Below are 14,594 nucleotides of genomic sequence, written 5' to 3'. Positions count from 1 at the left end.
TGACTGGGACAGACAAACCTGGGGCATCTATGCAGGTTGAAATTCATCCAGTGAAAGCGGGCAGTAGCATAGCAAGAAAGACGCACGCACATCCCTGCTGATTGATATACACCAGTAACTATTCATAGACATAGAGAACTCTTCTACCCCGGGGCAAGTGCACGCTCTCATCTTCGATTGTTGCCACCAACAGATTTCCACAGATCATATGAACTTAGCGACTCACATTTGTTCCATGTTTGTAAATGTCTGACAGTCTCTTTTCACAAACGTTGACTCGCTGTGACATTTCAGCTGATAAAGGAAGAACGCAGCTGTCCAGTCCTGTCTTTTCAAATCATATTTCTGTTTATTTCAAATAGTCTCTCTAGCACCCCCTGCAACTGAGCTTCAACTTTCTTTTAACAGAGAGGCCCCTTTCCCTCTAGTTTAAAAGGGCAGTTCTTCCTGTACTGCCAGAGCAGCCTTGACCCTCTGATCTCAGTAATATGGACAGTATTGACGTGCGGCTGCCCATTGAGCACTGCAGCTCGCTGAACGGGCCTTACACGAAACCTCTTTTTTCTTTTTCCAGGTGAGCTCGGAAGCCTCAAAGACCCATGCAGGGTGCTCCCACTACCAGCACCTCCTTTCAAAAAGATTGCCTAAGTTAGAAAATACACACAACCTGAAGTGTTGATATTAAAAATACCCAAGAGGAATACGTCTGAAAGGTAACATTACATGCAACATGAAATTAATCACTGGAAATGATGAGATACTGGTAGGGATACAATATCATATTCGCATTAAAACTGTATAGTTCCAAATCTCATTCAGAAGACAGAAACGAGATAGCATATTTTGGTGAGCACAAGGAACACTGGGCCCTGTACAAAACGATAACTTTGATTAAACAGCGCGGTGAATGGAACGTATCAATAATGTCTGTGAAATATTTGAAGCACATCCTCCAGTGAGATTTACTGAGCATCGTGCTGGGCTAGCTCACGTGTCACACACTGAAGATGAAACAATGCCAGCACACAGATGAGCACAGCGGGGGTACGTCTCACAGCAGACCACACACCCAGCGAACGCGGCAGCGTCTGAAGCTGGCAGTCTAGGCCTGCCCAACATGGGTGTGGACCTGGCACTAACTGGGATAAAGTCCTGCAGAGAGGCTGAGATCGCATGGTCATCTGTGTCCGAGTTAAGACGCCAGCCCCCTGCTGAGTATCACAATGGACAAAGCGAAGACGCGCTAACTGAACAGGAGAAGGCAAAGTTTCTAAGCAAAAGCAACTGTACATCATTCTATGACACCACTATTGTGGTCAGAGTGGTAAGTGGTCAGCAATGAAAGACCATAATTGACTTTAGGGGCTGTAGATGGAAGCTTTTCACAAGCCAGGTACAAAATATCTTTCCACTAATGAAAAGACACTGCATTTGCCTGTACATGTTAAATGGGTGGTAAATAAATATGACTAAAGTATTCACATTCTAAATATTCATCCTTTATTGTCAACAACTCTCCGAAATATGAGAGAAATCTAGTCTACTTCCATTAATAGGTGGCACATTAATGACATTTGCTCAGAAATATGAATGTAAAATACTTGCTTGAAATTAGTCCACCATTCGTCTGCACCTTGGTTCAGGTGAAGAAAATAGTTGCAGCCAAAGCTGCTGAAGGTGTTATGCCACAGCTGGAAAAAGGACCACACTGGGCTGTCTCACAGAGATATTGTTTGCTTTACCTAAGCTTCAATGTTCAGTAGATGTGCAACGGGGCAGAAAGCAAAAAAGTAAATAAAATTCCATCCACGCCTGATCCCATCATATACCTTTTATTTTTTAAACATTTATGAATTAGACAAGAATTGGTTTGTGTATGAGTCTTTTGAAATGCTCTTCAGAAATTCAGAAATACCAAAACCTACTGTGACATATGTAACTAATATCATATTTCCTGTAAATGCACTGGCAAAACATCAATGGTGCAGCATTCTCAGCAAAAGGCATGGTTAAATTTGCTTTTCCAGTTGTCGGGTACTGAAATTTCATACAAGGCATCCACACCATTTACAGTTGGGTACGATATTCTGTCTGTATTTGGGGCATAAGCAAATAGAACAGCACAAGTTCACAGAAAGAAAAAACCACAATAACAGTGCCAAAACACAGGCCCAGTAAAAGCATGCTAAAACATCCTCCTCTGTGTTGGAAAGGAGAAGGGGCCAGGAGAAGGGCGAGATGCTGTTCCTCCGAAGCACCCTAAAAACAAATCGAACGGGACCTGGTGCTGTGTGTTAGCTGCTCAGGGAGGTTGGTAAGCCTCGGTTTTATTCATGCGCATGAAGGCTCTGTCGCCGAGAAAAACCCCCGCAGTCTCTCATAGCACATCAAGGTTTCACGCCTGTGCACGCTGGGGCCCAGGTCTCAGCTCTGGTGTACCATATTAAAAAGCAACAGGGATTAACAGGCTCCGAGTCGATTTAGGAACTGACGGGTGTTTCTGGTGTAGCGCCGTGGCAGTCTAAAACAGTCCAGGTCACTAGTGTATGCAAGACACACTCATTCTGCAGAAGATGAGTTTTATTTTTCATGGGAAGGGACAGCAGGATTTTAGGAGAGGTTGAGGGGGTGGTCTGCGCATCTGCTGAAATGCACTGCTGCTGATAATCTAGTGGAAATTGAAAGAGAGCCTGGCTGGTCTCAGAGAAGGTGCAAGGCAGTGGATCCTGGCAGCTTACCGGCGGGCCGATGTGACCGCTGGAGAAAGCCGAAGACGGCCGTGGGGGGTCCGCCACTGGGGAGCTGTGGAGGAACGGGGCACAGAGGCCACAGCTCCAGCAACAGCTTTCGTTATTCAACACATGAGCTTTAAAGTTTTTGCACTCAGACTAGAACAATAGGCAGAAAAAGGCCTATTTTCCATAACTACCATATGCTGCGGAAGCAGGCTACTCTCGCCTCCGTCTGGATGAAGAGGGCTGTGCTTGGATAATTGCCTCATTTTGAAACATTAATTACGATCCTGGAATCTGCGCAACATTATGTAACAGGTGTAAACAATATGTATGGTATCATGCTGGCACAGTAAAAAACAACCTGACACACACACACTCACACAGACACACACTTAAAAGGCAAAGACAAATAAGTTACTTTGCCAACAGGAGGAGAAATCATTGGCCTCACTTCCCATTATGCTAATACACAAACTATAATGATAAACAAAGTTCCAAGTCTGACAAAAAAAATACAAAATAAAATACAGTTCTCAGCAGGAGGGCTCCTATGGCATGTACCTCACCCTGTTTCAAGACAATTACATGCATCTTACAAGGTGAAACCACAGCAATGTAAAGTTTGGGTTTTTTGGGGGTTTTTTACATGCCATCTGCATTTTGTTTAGAGGACGTCCCTTAATTGCCCTCTCTGATTTTACCATCCCAAGGCTCCCTGTCATTACGGCTGCATTCAGGTCTTAATGAGTGAAATTGTCATCCACAAAGACCCCCCCCCCCCCCCCCCCCCCCCCCCCCCGTCCTTTTTCCTGCTGTGTGAGCACATTAGGTCCAGACAGCTCATTTCCATTCCCCTGCTGTCTCTCCAGAAATGACGTGCGATGCTTGAAACTGTTTATTTCCAAATTCAGGCCTCCTCCGCGGCAGCCATCGGCTTCAATTACCAGTTTTTCTGAGCGCAGCCATCAGGCAGCCTGACACTGAGGTCCAACCTAATTCCCACCTTCTCCAGAGTCAAGAGCATAATGTGCAGATAAAAAAGGTGGAAAATAGCCTGCGCCTCATTAGCATGCGGCGGCTGCCTGTTCATTTGCTCGCCCGCGAATGAAAGTTCTGACACTCGGCTGCCTTCTGCAATATGAGAATGGTCCTCTTCAGACAGTGTTCCGTCCTTACTGCAGTGGAGGGGTCACGGAGGGAGGGGCCAGCGCTGAACTCTGCTAGCAACTCTCCGCTGCAGAGGACCAGGGCAGAAGGGTGCCACACGGGGCGGAGGGTATTGATTCGGGGAGCAGCTCATTACCTGCTGAATCAACACATTACGGCCGCATTTGAAGCGTGTGCAGGCGAATTGTTTACGAGTGTCTTTAGCACGGGCCAAAAGCTAGCGTTTGCAGGGCACGACCGCACTCATTAGCGCGCGACCCGTCCGATTAGATGTTATCCGATCCGCTACTATGCGCGGTGTCTGTTTGACCATGGCTCCTGGCCCACATTGGCCTCGGCCCATTATTGTCCCTCACTTTCTCTCTCACTCCCTGTAGCTCCACTCCCTCTTTTTCTTTCTTTCGCTCACTGCTATCCATGAATGTATCCATTAGCCCACCAATGTGTAAATTGTTTTCACCTGCACTGCAGGCAGATGGGGGAGTAGTAGAAGCTCCGGACGTGTGATTTCTTATGCATGAGCTTTCTAATCAGCTGCGGTGTAACGCGATAGTCTTGCTCCTCGTGGATATAGTGGGGGGAAGGTCTCTCAAAGGCACATTCTGCAATCAATATGCATGCTATGTTATGGGGATATTGGAGGCAGGCAAGCTGGCGACTGGGTTCATCATACGTGCTTGCCTTATATAACTGACATGGCTTAATGGGAAGGACACGGCACCCAGCCCGATCCCATCCACTGGAGATGGACTTCAGATGGTGCTGGGAGAATTGGAGGATAATTTGACCTAGGAGACAAAGCCCACATAAGCACATTTCCAGGGGTGGTGCAGAGGGCGAGCCACAGTGAGTGAGGATGCGACTGTATCCTCACAAACACACAAATAAATGCTGCCTGCAGTCAGTGCTCTGAATAACCCCACAGCTCTTTTTCAAAGGCAGGTCACGGTGTCAAATAGGACATCCGGGTTGGAGCTGATTTGAGGTTAGGGGAAAGGGGGAGAAATGGGTAAATAATGTAATTGACAAGCAGGCTGTGAAGCTGACATTACAATTACCAAGGTCCAATTCTGCAGGTCAATAGTTACTGGACCATGATGCAGCAAAGGGAAAAAAACAAGTGTATTCAGGATTTGATTTTACTCGAAATAATATTGTAGAGTATTCTAACAAAGGCACTGTTATTTAACCAACAACACATGTTATGGTGCCACATCTCATTGAACCAATCTTTTGACAATCAAGATGATTAACCGATAAAGCATGTAAACCCATGCTAATTTGCAAAGCCTCCTCTGTGTGTAACCCCAGTGCAAAAGGCGTTCTGTAGCGGCTGATGAGAGCACTGTATTTATAAGGAACTTTTATGCCACGTTACACTTGGTGTATGTTTTTGGAATGCGTTGCTTGAACAGAGCCCACTACAGGCTTTTGTATGACTAAGGTCAGTACTCTGTACGCTGATATACAGCAACGCTTCTGCTTTAGCTGCTCGAATGCCGGTTGTATTCTAGTGTTTAGGTCAAACTCTTGTTCCATGTGCCCCTTTTGAGTTTTAGGTCATAGAAAAATGCTGCACAACTTCCTCCTGTATAATTTCCTGCTACACTTGCCATTCTTTGGATTCTCTATGATTTCAAGCATTACATGCTCCTAATGCAGCTAGGCAGCTCCACACCACTGCACAACCTGCGCCGTGCTTTAGAGCTGGGATGAGGTTTCAATACTGATATGTACTAGCCTGTTTTCTCCAAACATATTGCTGGGTACATTTACTAAAAGTTTCACCTTTAGGCTCATCAGTCCACTGAACACTGATACAAAAGAGCTACGGAACACCCAAGTAATCTTTTGCAAACATGAGACAGGTGGGATTGTTTTTAGAAGGTAGCAGTTTTCTCTGTAGTAACCTCCCACAAAACCCAGGCTTGTTCATTGTTTTTATTATGGTAGCCTCATGAACACAGTTCATGATGCCCACAGATCCTTGGCTGTTCCCCTAGAGCTTTTTAGCAGAGAATTCTCAGCGTGCCTTTTCTTCCATCCTTGGAGGAATGCCCACTGCTGGAGACAATAACAATGACACTGAATTTCTTCTGATTGTAAACTGCCCAACTACAAATCCTTTCTAGTCTTAGAAGCTGCAGCAAACCTCTCTTCAGAGGTTGTCTGCAATCTCTTTTGATTGGGTCACATTGCACTTGAACAGAATTCCGTTGTGAAGAGCAGGTAGTGTGGTTTTTGCATGGCAGAGAACATCAAAACAAAAACAGAGAAAATGAGAACACTAACTCCACCTACCTGCTTTCCATATAGCTTTTATTATATAGGCTCACACATTTTTCTATCCTTTCTTGACCATCCAACCTTGATCGTTTAAACCACTTATTCAACAGATATGTCAATGTGAAATATTGTGTGATGATTATTTAAAAGACTTTCATACTTAAGACTTTTATATTTTTCTAAATAATGCATTTCTAAGATCACGTTCTAAGTGAGATGGAGAAATCCAATTCCCAAAGGGTCTGTAATGATAAAAATGAGCTAATGACGCAAACCTATTAAACTTAGATAAGTCTTTAAAATATCTTTAAAGATATATTCAGCTGCATTTCATTTTTATTAAACAGAAACAGAAACAACCTCTCATTTGATATGACTAATTCATTCTTAATGAACTGCAAGGGTGTAACTATTGGATAAACCAACTTTAAAAGTTCTTTTTAAACTCATAAGAGACCTATCCATCAGAATCAATGTGAACCATATGGTCATTTTGTAGTCACAACCAATACTCTCATATTGAAATCAGGTGTTAGGATGCCAGTGTTTGCTGTGTTCATTTGACACAACCTAGCTAGTTGGGCCAGACTACAAGATGCTGCATGGACAAAGTACAGTAAATAAATACAAATATAATTATATAATACAAACTATTAATGTTTCTGCCATCTTCTACTGATATTACTAACAAAACTAAGACAAATCTTTCTTTTTTTCTTGTTTGTACAACAATTTCTGCTTTCTATAACTCTACAGTTCTGCGAATAAGTCTTGGGCAGAATTCATCCACCATGACGTGAAATATCCACCATAAGCAGAGTGGAAACATGGAGACAATCAGAAACTGTTGTGTTTGTAGTGCTTCGTTTAACACACAGCGCATGACTGTCTCCCCAGACAGCACTCGAGACTGAACTGGTGCCTGTACAAAAATAACAGCTGAATCAATGAGTGCACAAGGTCTAGAATAACACTACTACTTGACAAAAGTCTTAGAGATAACTATTTTTCATAAAACCAGACAATCTTGTGGGACTCTATATGTGTTTTTTATTCATACCCTTGAGGGTGGTTCTATTCTGCTTGATCTATCCGAACGGTGGAGGAGAAGTTAAGATGTTTACCACTGTCACGACTGCCACACCTCCTTCTCCATCGCCCTCAAAAAGCTCTCGTTATCAAGAGTGTTCGATTATCGCATAAGGATCACATTTCACTGACTGCTTCAAAAGGTCTAGCAAGGGGCGCCCAGCACACTTTGTGATCAGGCCGTGCATCTCGCAAACACACATTCACAGCATGTCAGGCATGGATTTTTGGATTTTGGCCACATTCAAGCCACGTGTAAATTAATTAACTTACTTTATCTGCATACAAGCTATGAAAGCAGAAGCACTGCAAATTAAATGTCTGGCCCTGTATGCCAAAGAATGATAGACATTCTGGTAAATTCAGATTGGTCCGTAATTCTTTCCCACCAGTCTTGGCTGCATTCTTCTGACCAAATAGTCCTCGGGATGGTATTGACATTGACCACTGCTGAATTCAGACTGACAGAATCTTCCTCTAACTATTGTCAAACATTCAACAACAATCTTTTTTTTCCCCTCTCTCCTGTCACAATGGAGACATATTTCAATAAAAATTGTAACTGTAAAAACACAAACAAACACAAAAAAACCCCCCACCTATCTAATGAAACTCACCAGTGGACCGTCCACGAGAATGACAAACCAACAGTGAACAGCACAGAGCTTTGGCAACAGCATGCACTAGCCATGCAGCAAACACAAGGAGGTGTCCAAAACGTACCTCGTTTGCCCTGTTATTTCCTCCCTTGCATGCTTCTAGTCTCAAGGTTGCAAAGCAGGGACGAAGTAACATGGTACGAACACCACTACTGTAAATTCTTCGTCACAGTTACATGATATGAAATTCATATGATTTATGATCACATGATAAGAAATTCATTCAGAAATGACATGTGAACTTACCATTGTGATTTGAAATACAACTGGCTTTGGGCACTGCTCAAAGAAAAGAATCACATTCATTGCATGAAAACACATTTTGGTGTCACCCACAGGTGTAATTCTCTTCTCCAAAAGACACCCTTGAATGTCCTCTGACATGTTAAAAGCAATTCTTCCCATGAACTGAGAGCGCATGCTGTTTGAACTACTGATTTGCCCTTAGTAGGTGAATCTACAGCCGTGCTCTCGTAAAAGTTTGTTCCTAACACTTCTCTGCATATTCTGCCATTTAAGGCAGCCAAAACACCCCCATGCCCTAAATGTCCTTATAGTGTCATAACAATAAACCTTGTCTTCAGTATAAATATAATCTTCCTCTTCTGCACATTAACTGGTAATGGTTTTATATCTGTAGGAACTTAACTGAGAGAAGTGAATAAATGAGGTTTTTACTTGGTAGAAAGAAACAAAAATTGTCTCTTGTGCTGCCTGTTTGAACTTAAATGACTCCTGCAATTTTACTCTGGATAAGTAAACAAATATTAGGAAACAATCATATATTCTTTAATCTCAGAGGAGAAAAATTACAGGATGAAGGATATTAGTAGGCTACCAATTTTGTGAAATGTACCCAAAATGACTTAGACATAATTGACAAATTTAGACCATCTATTTTACTTGAACTCTGTTTTTTTTTTTGGATTTCTCCAGTAATGGACAGCTTTTACACCTAGGTGTTACTAGGCAGATTTTACGCAGGTTACCTTATTTGACACTACATGCTTTTAGCAGAGTCCTCTCCATTCTAATCAATTTGGCCCAATTAAAATGCTTTACATTTAACAGTGCATGTTTTCCAGAGGCATTTCAAATTATCTCTCATAATTAGACACAATGACATGTCCAACCTACGGAAGCCTTTGTTTTTAAATTAGCTTTATACCACATCAATTCAAAATGTGAGAGAGGTCATCTATTCTGCAAGTCAACTTTGAATTCTTCTACTGGAGAGTGACAATTACTGTCAACGGCATGGGTGACACAACGTCTTGACATTTGTTTGGGAGACAGGCTGTGTCCAATTCCCCCTTAATCTTGGGCTTTGAAGAAAAGCTTTCAGAGGACTGCTTCTCGTCAAGCCTCTCTCCATTTTACTTTATTAACGTTTCTAACACAAATTTTAAAAAGGGAGGGTTTTGCACCTTTTTATCCACTTGACAGCACTTCACTAATTGCTTCTCCCTCTCTCTCTCTCCCACTCTTTTTTTTATCGGCCTGCCTCTCTCTCTATCTCTGTCTCTCTGTCTCTCTCTCTCTCTCCCCCTTTTCCACTTTTTTTTTGACACACACACATCCCTAGAACCAGTCACATGAATATAACGTACACAAGAACATTTCTATATAAATATGCAAATATTATTATATGCATAGATTTAGAAAGTTTTAATGTGTGTGACAGATGTTTTGAAATTATACCTCAAGCTGTAATGATCATACTTTTGGTCAACAGAGAGTCAAAAAGGGACCAGTCCTCAAGAGACCCTTATACTAAACATCTTAGAAAACTATTATCATTGCACAAATTTACTGTTCTTCCCCTTTACACTGCTAACACGATGCATTAAAGGCTAAAATAAAGTGTGTAGAATAAAGTAATGATATAGAGATGTATTCAAAAATATACAGATATATAGATTGAATTAAAATTTTCTTACAGATTTTAAAATGCTTAGGATTTTTCACATTAAGAACTCAGATCATTACTTGCAAATTGCATATTCAACCTTTTTGATATGCCTGTGTCAAAACGATACCTCAATGATGCTAACCACGAGTGTCCATTTGTTGAAACAATGATAAAAGCTTGGTCAAATTCACTCTCCTGATGGCATAAACCTATTATAAAACAAGTGACCATTGAATTAACACAAAGAACTTGAAAGCTTTTATACTCCGATGTAGAATACATTCAGAATAAAAATTAATTCACCCCATTTGCAATTGCTCTGGGACTCTCTTGAGCCTCATGGAGACAATTTACTTAAATACAGAAAAAAAATCTTTATTTTGTGCTTGCTAAAAAGATTGGGTGGGTGGCTTCATATCCAGCATTTACTGTTGAAGTTGAATGAGATATTTGAGTGAACAGTGATAAAATGTAGCTATGACATTACCCATTTTGTGTTATTCACTAGAGAACACACTGGGCTTTTACCTTCTCTTGGGACCTTTGCAGGGTTTTAAATGAAATCCAGGTTACATTCACTGGTGGACATCACTTTCAAACTGGTCCCAATTTTTAGAAACATGATCAGCAGTGACAGCCATGAAAAAAATGAACAGAAAGGGCCAATACAACCCAACAAGACACTCAGCTGAGCCGAAAGGCTCCGCACTTTACACTGGAGACAAATATTCTCGAGGGCAATTTGGAGACTATTTGTATAAGCTGTTTATCAAATTATTGAGCAGACAGATGTTTCTGACTGCTTCACGGCTGCGCTCTGGATCTCCCAGGCACAGAAACAAAGGTCTAAAGGAATAATTTGTGATGTGCCCAGAATTTCAATTCAGTTTACTGCTGTTAATTCACATGCAAATTCTGACCTCTGTTAAGGCATATCAATGACCCTATATACAGTATCTGAGGGACAACACACACTGGCAGAGGGGGAGGAGCAAAATATGGCAATCTCACTGATACAAGCACAAGACAATAGGCTGCATTTCTCCATGCATTTATAACAAAAAATATTTTAAAAGTATGGCTGTACTGTTACTCCTACTGTTACTCCTATTATTATAATGTCAGTCATATTATAGAACCTTCAGAAAAAAACACAGTCAAATTCTGTAAGAAAGTGAGTTCAGGATGCCCAAGAATGTGTGGGAGAGAAGAAGACGCGTGACCTGCTTTTTTTAAATATACAATTTATTTATACGATAAAATAAATAAAATCTCTAGCAGTCAGCACTGATCTAACCTCAAACACCAACAACAGACCATTACAACAGGGCTAAAAACAAAGCCTACTTCTTCTCTTTCAGCGTCAGTCTTACTCGAGTGCACTGTTTTGCTGCCCGGTCCTTACGAGCAACGTCTAAACCCACTGTGTAGTATGAATGCTTAGTTAGTGACACATTTGTCAAGGAATGATGGCTTTAGATCTCAGGGGAAGCTGTGTTGACAGTCAGAGGAAGAGCAGCGTTTCAAATCTCGCCGTTATCACCTCCAAAATAATGCCTTTCAGCCCTTCCCTGCTCAAACAAAGCACTGTGCAACAATATCAACTATACATGCAGGAAGCAAACAAGAGGATTTATTAGCCAACAAATAGCCTCACAGAGTGACCATGAATGGGGTAGATTAGCATGTCAAAAGCACAGCAAAACTCCCTGGTTCAACAGCTAAAGAGTAATTTGATGGGGTTAGAATTGGGGAAATTGCTTGGTTAGAGACCACACTGGCATGAAGAGTCAGAATCACCTCAGCTATATGAGACAGCAATAGAAAATACAGAGGGATCAGCTGTTAAAGCATGATGAGACTCACTGGGATGTCTGTAAGTGAGTGTTGATAAACAATGTCAGAGTGAGACAATGGTTCCCAAACTTCAATGCCCAAAACTAACATTTGTCCCCAGAACGAGTCCTGATCACCCTTGGGAGGAGGTTTGAGTTCTACAGCATGTGTTTATTCAGAGACAGGACATGCCGAAAAAATGGCCTGCTGAATACTTACCGATTTGTATGGGTCACTAAGAGACAAAGAATGAAAAAAACATCAACTGACACTAAGGTTTTATCTTTGGTTTTTATTTCAACTTTACCAATCAGAATATTATGAATTTTGTTAATACTGCTCAGACTACTCAGCCTTGTGTTATTTGTAAAATAATATAAAACACTTGACCTAACAATAGTTCCTTAAATAATATTGCAATAATAGTCATGGAACAGGTTTTGGAACAAAATGTATTTGATGACAATCAGCGTGAAACTAAATTGCTGATGTATGTCTGGGCTCTGTTAAACAGCAGAGCAACAGATTCTGGCATTTTGTTAAAACTGACCTTGTGCCATTTTACCTCCATTACATCTGAACTCAAGTAAATGGCAGCAGTATTCCAGGGCTAGTGATTTCAACGTGCCCTTTTTGAAGAGAATTCTATTATAGTAAAACAGGCTAGCTGGGAAATGGAAGAAGCTACAAACATATATTATTAGATGCCAGAATAGGAGAGCAATTTACAGTAAGTGGGTTCAAATTCTCTCTATCTCATTTTGGTGAAACTGTGAAAATCCGGAAGATTACTATAGAAACTGAATCACAACTTGCAGCCAATGGTGTCACCTCCGTATCCCTGTCAATGCCCCTCACTCACCTCTATCGACTTGAGAGACACTTACCTTCATGCACTGAGAATCTAACACAGTTACTTGCCCCTGTTCTGACAGAAAAGCCCAATGAGCTCCTGGAACATTCAGCTTCCTTTTCACTGTATGTGAGACAGAAAACAGTGGTGGTTCTTTTTTGATGAAGGTCAGTAGTCTCTTCAGCAAGTTATTTTTCTGAACCACAGCTTCAAGGAAATCGGGATGTTTACCTGCTGCCTGGACTTAGGGTCACGAAGGAGAGTGTGTGGATGGGCTCTCGTAGTGGCTTACAGGGCAGATGATTGGAAAAGGATATGATGAAATGGGACTTACAAAGTAGAGCTTTGTACGTCAGGCAAGCTCAAGCACCAATCATTCTCTGTACAGTTCCAGTATTGAAGAAGTTAGGAAGCTCTGTGGGTCTAGGATGGACAGCCACTGTTGACATTATCAGGAAAGGTTCAACATATAAGTCAAATATAGGATCAACATTTTTAACAGAATGTTCTGTTAAATTAATAATAATAATAATCTGATTCATCGTGGTATTTTACAACAACAAAAAATAGTTCATATTTAATATGTGATGGGTTGTGTTTTACCTCCACCAAATTACAGCCTCGTTAGCTCGCTAGCTAGTATATAAACCTTCAGGTTTATATTAGTTAATCGTTTGTTCATTGGCATAGACTTTATTGTTTATTTAGCTAGCTAGATGCCTAACTAGTTAATCAAGTTGACTGCTGCTCTTTTGATAAGCCTTGTAAGCCTGTGTCTTCAAGTGATTTTAACGACACCGTATCCTAAATTCTCATTTAAACGAATTCATTCTAAACTCTGTAGGATTTATAAGATACTCCATTTTTTCATAGTTAGTCATAGTTACTTTAACATTATGTAAGAGACAAAGACTTTGTGTCTATCCGAAGCTTTCAAATAATGCATATCCCACTCTAGTAACTAACTAGCTAAATTTGCTCCTTGTACTACCTCTTCCCAAATCGACAATTTAATTTTATTCTCATGCAGATCATGAAACACTTGCGCACTGAATTATTGTACATACTGTGCGTGTAGTGTATCATACATAACAATCCGCTGTGGCTCGTGATCTTTCTATAGTGAACTATATAGTGAGTCAGGTTTATCAATGAGAATGCAAACTACACTACAAAATGGCCGACACACTATATAGGACACTATTTCTATAATATAATGCACTATTTCCATAATATAGTATGTTAATTCTATAATATAGTATGTTAATTCTATAATATAGCACACGACTTCTGTAATATAGTACACTACTTCTATGATATAGTATGATATAGGACATTATTTCTATAATATATGACACTATTTCTATGATAAAGGACATTATTTCTATAATATAGGACACTATTTCTATTACATAGTATGCTATTTTTATAATAGAGGACACTATTTCTATTATATAGTACGCTATTTCTATAATATAGGACACTATTTCTATGATAAAGGACAATATTTCTATAATATAGGACACTATTTCTATTATACAGTACGCTATTTCTATAATATAGGACACTATTTCTATGCCAAAGGACATTATTTCTATAATATAGGACACTATTTCTATTATACAGTACGCTATTTCTATAATATAGGACACTATTTCTATGCCAAAGGACATTATTTCTATAATATAGGACACTATTTCTATTATACAGAACGCTATTTCTATAATATAGGACACTATTTCTATGCTAAAGGACATTATTTCTATAATATAGGACACTATTTCTATTATACAGTACGCTATTTCTATAATATAGGACACTATTTCTATGCTAAAGGACATTATTTCTATAATATAGGACACTATTTCTATGCTAAAGGACATTATTTCTATAATATAGGACACTATTTCTATGATATAGGACATTATTTCTATAATATAGGACACTGTTTCTATGCTAAAGGACATTATTTCTATAATATAGGACACTATTTCTATGATATAGGACATTATTTCTATAATATAGGACACTGTTTCTATAATAGGGAGCGAGTTCGA

The sequence above is a fragment of the Electrophorus electricus genome, chromosome 13, assembly GCF_013358815.1.
Source record: "Electrophorus electricus isolate fEleEle1 chromosome 13, fEleEle1.pri, whole genome shotgun sequence".
Lineage (NCBI taxonomy): Eukaryota > Metazoa > Chordata > Actinopteri > Gymnotiformes > Gymnotidae > Electrophorus > Electrophorus electricus.
This window is presented reverse-complemented; position numbering follows the sequence as displayed.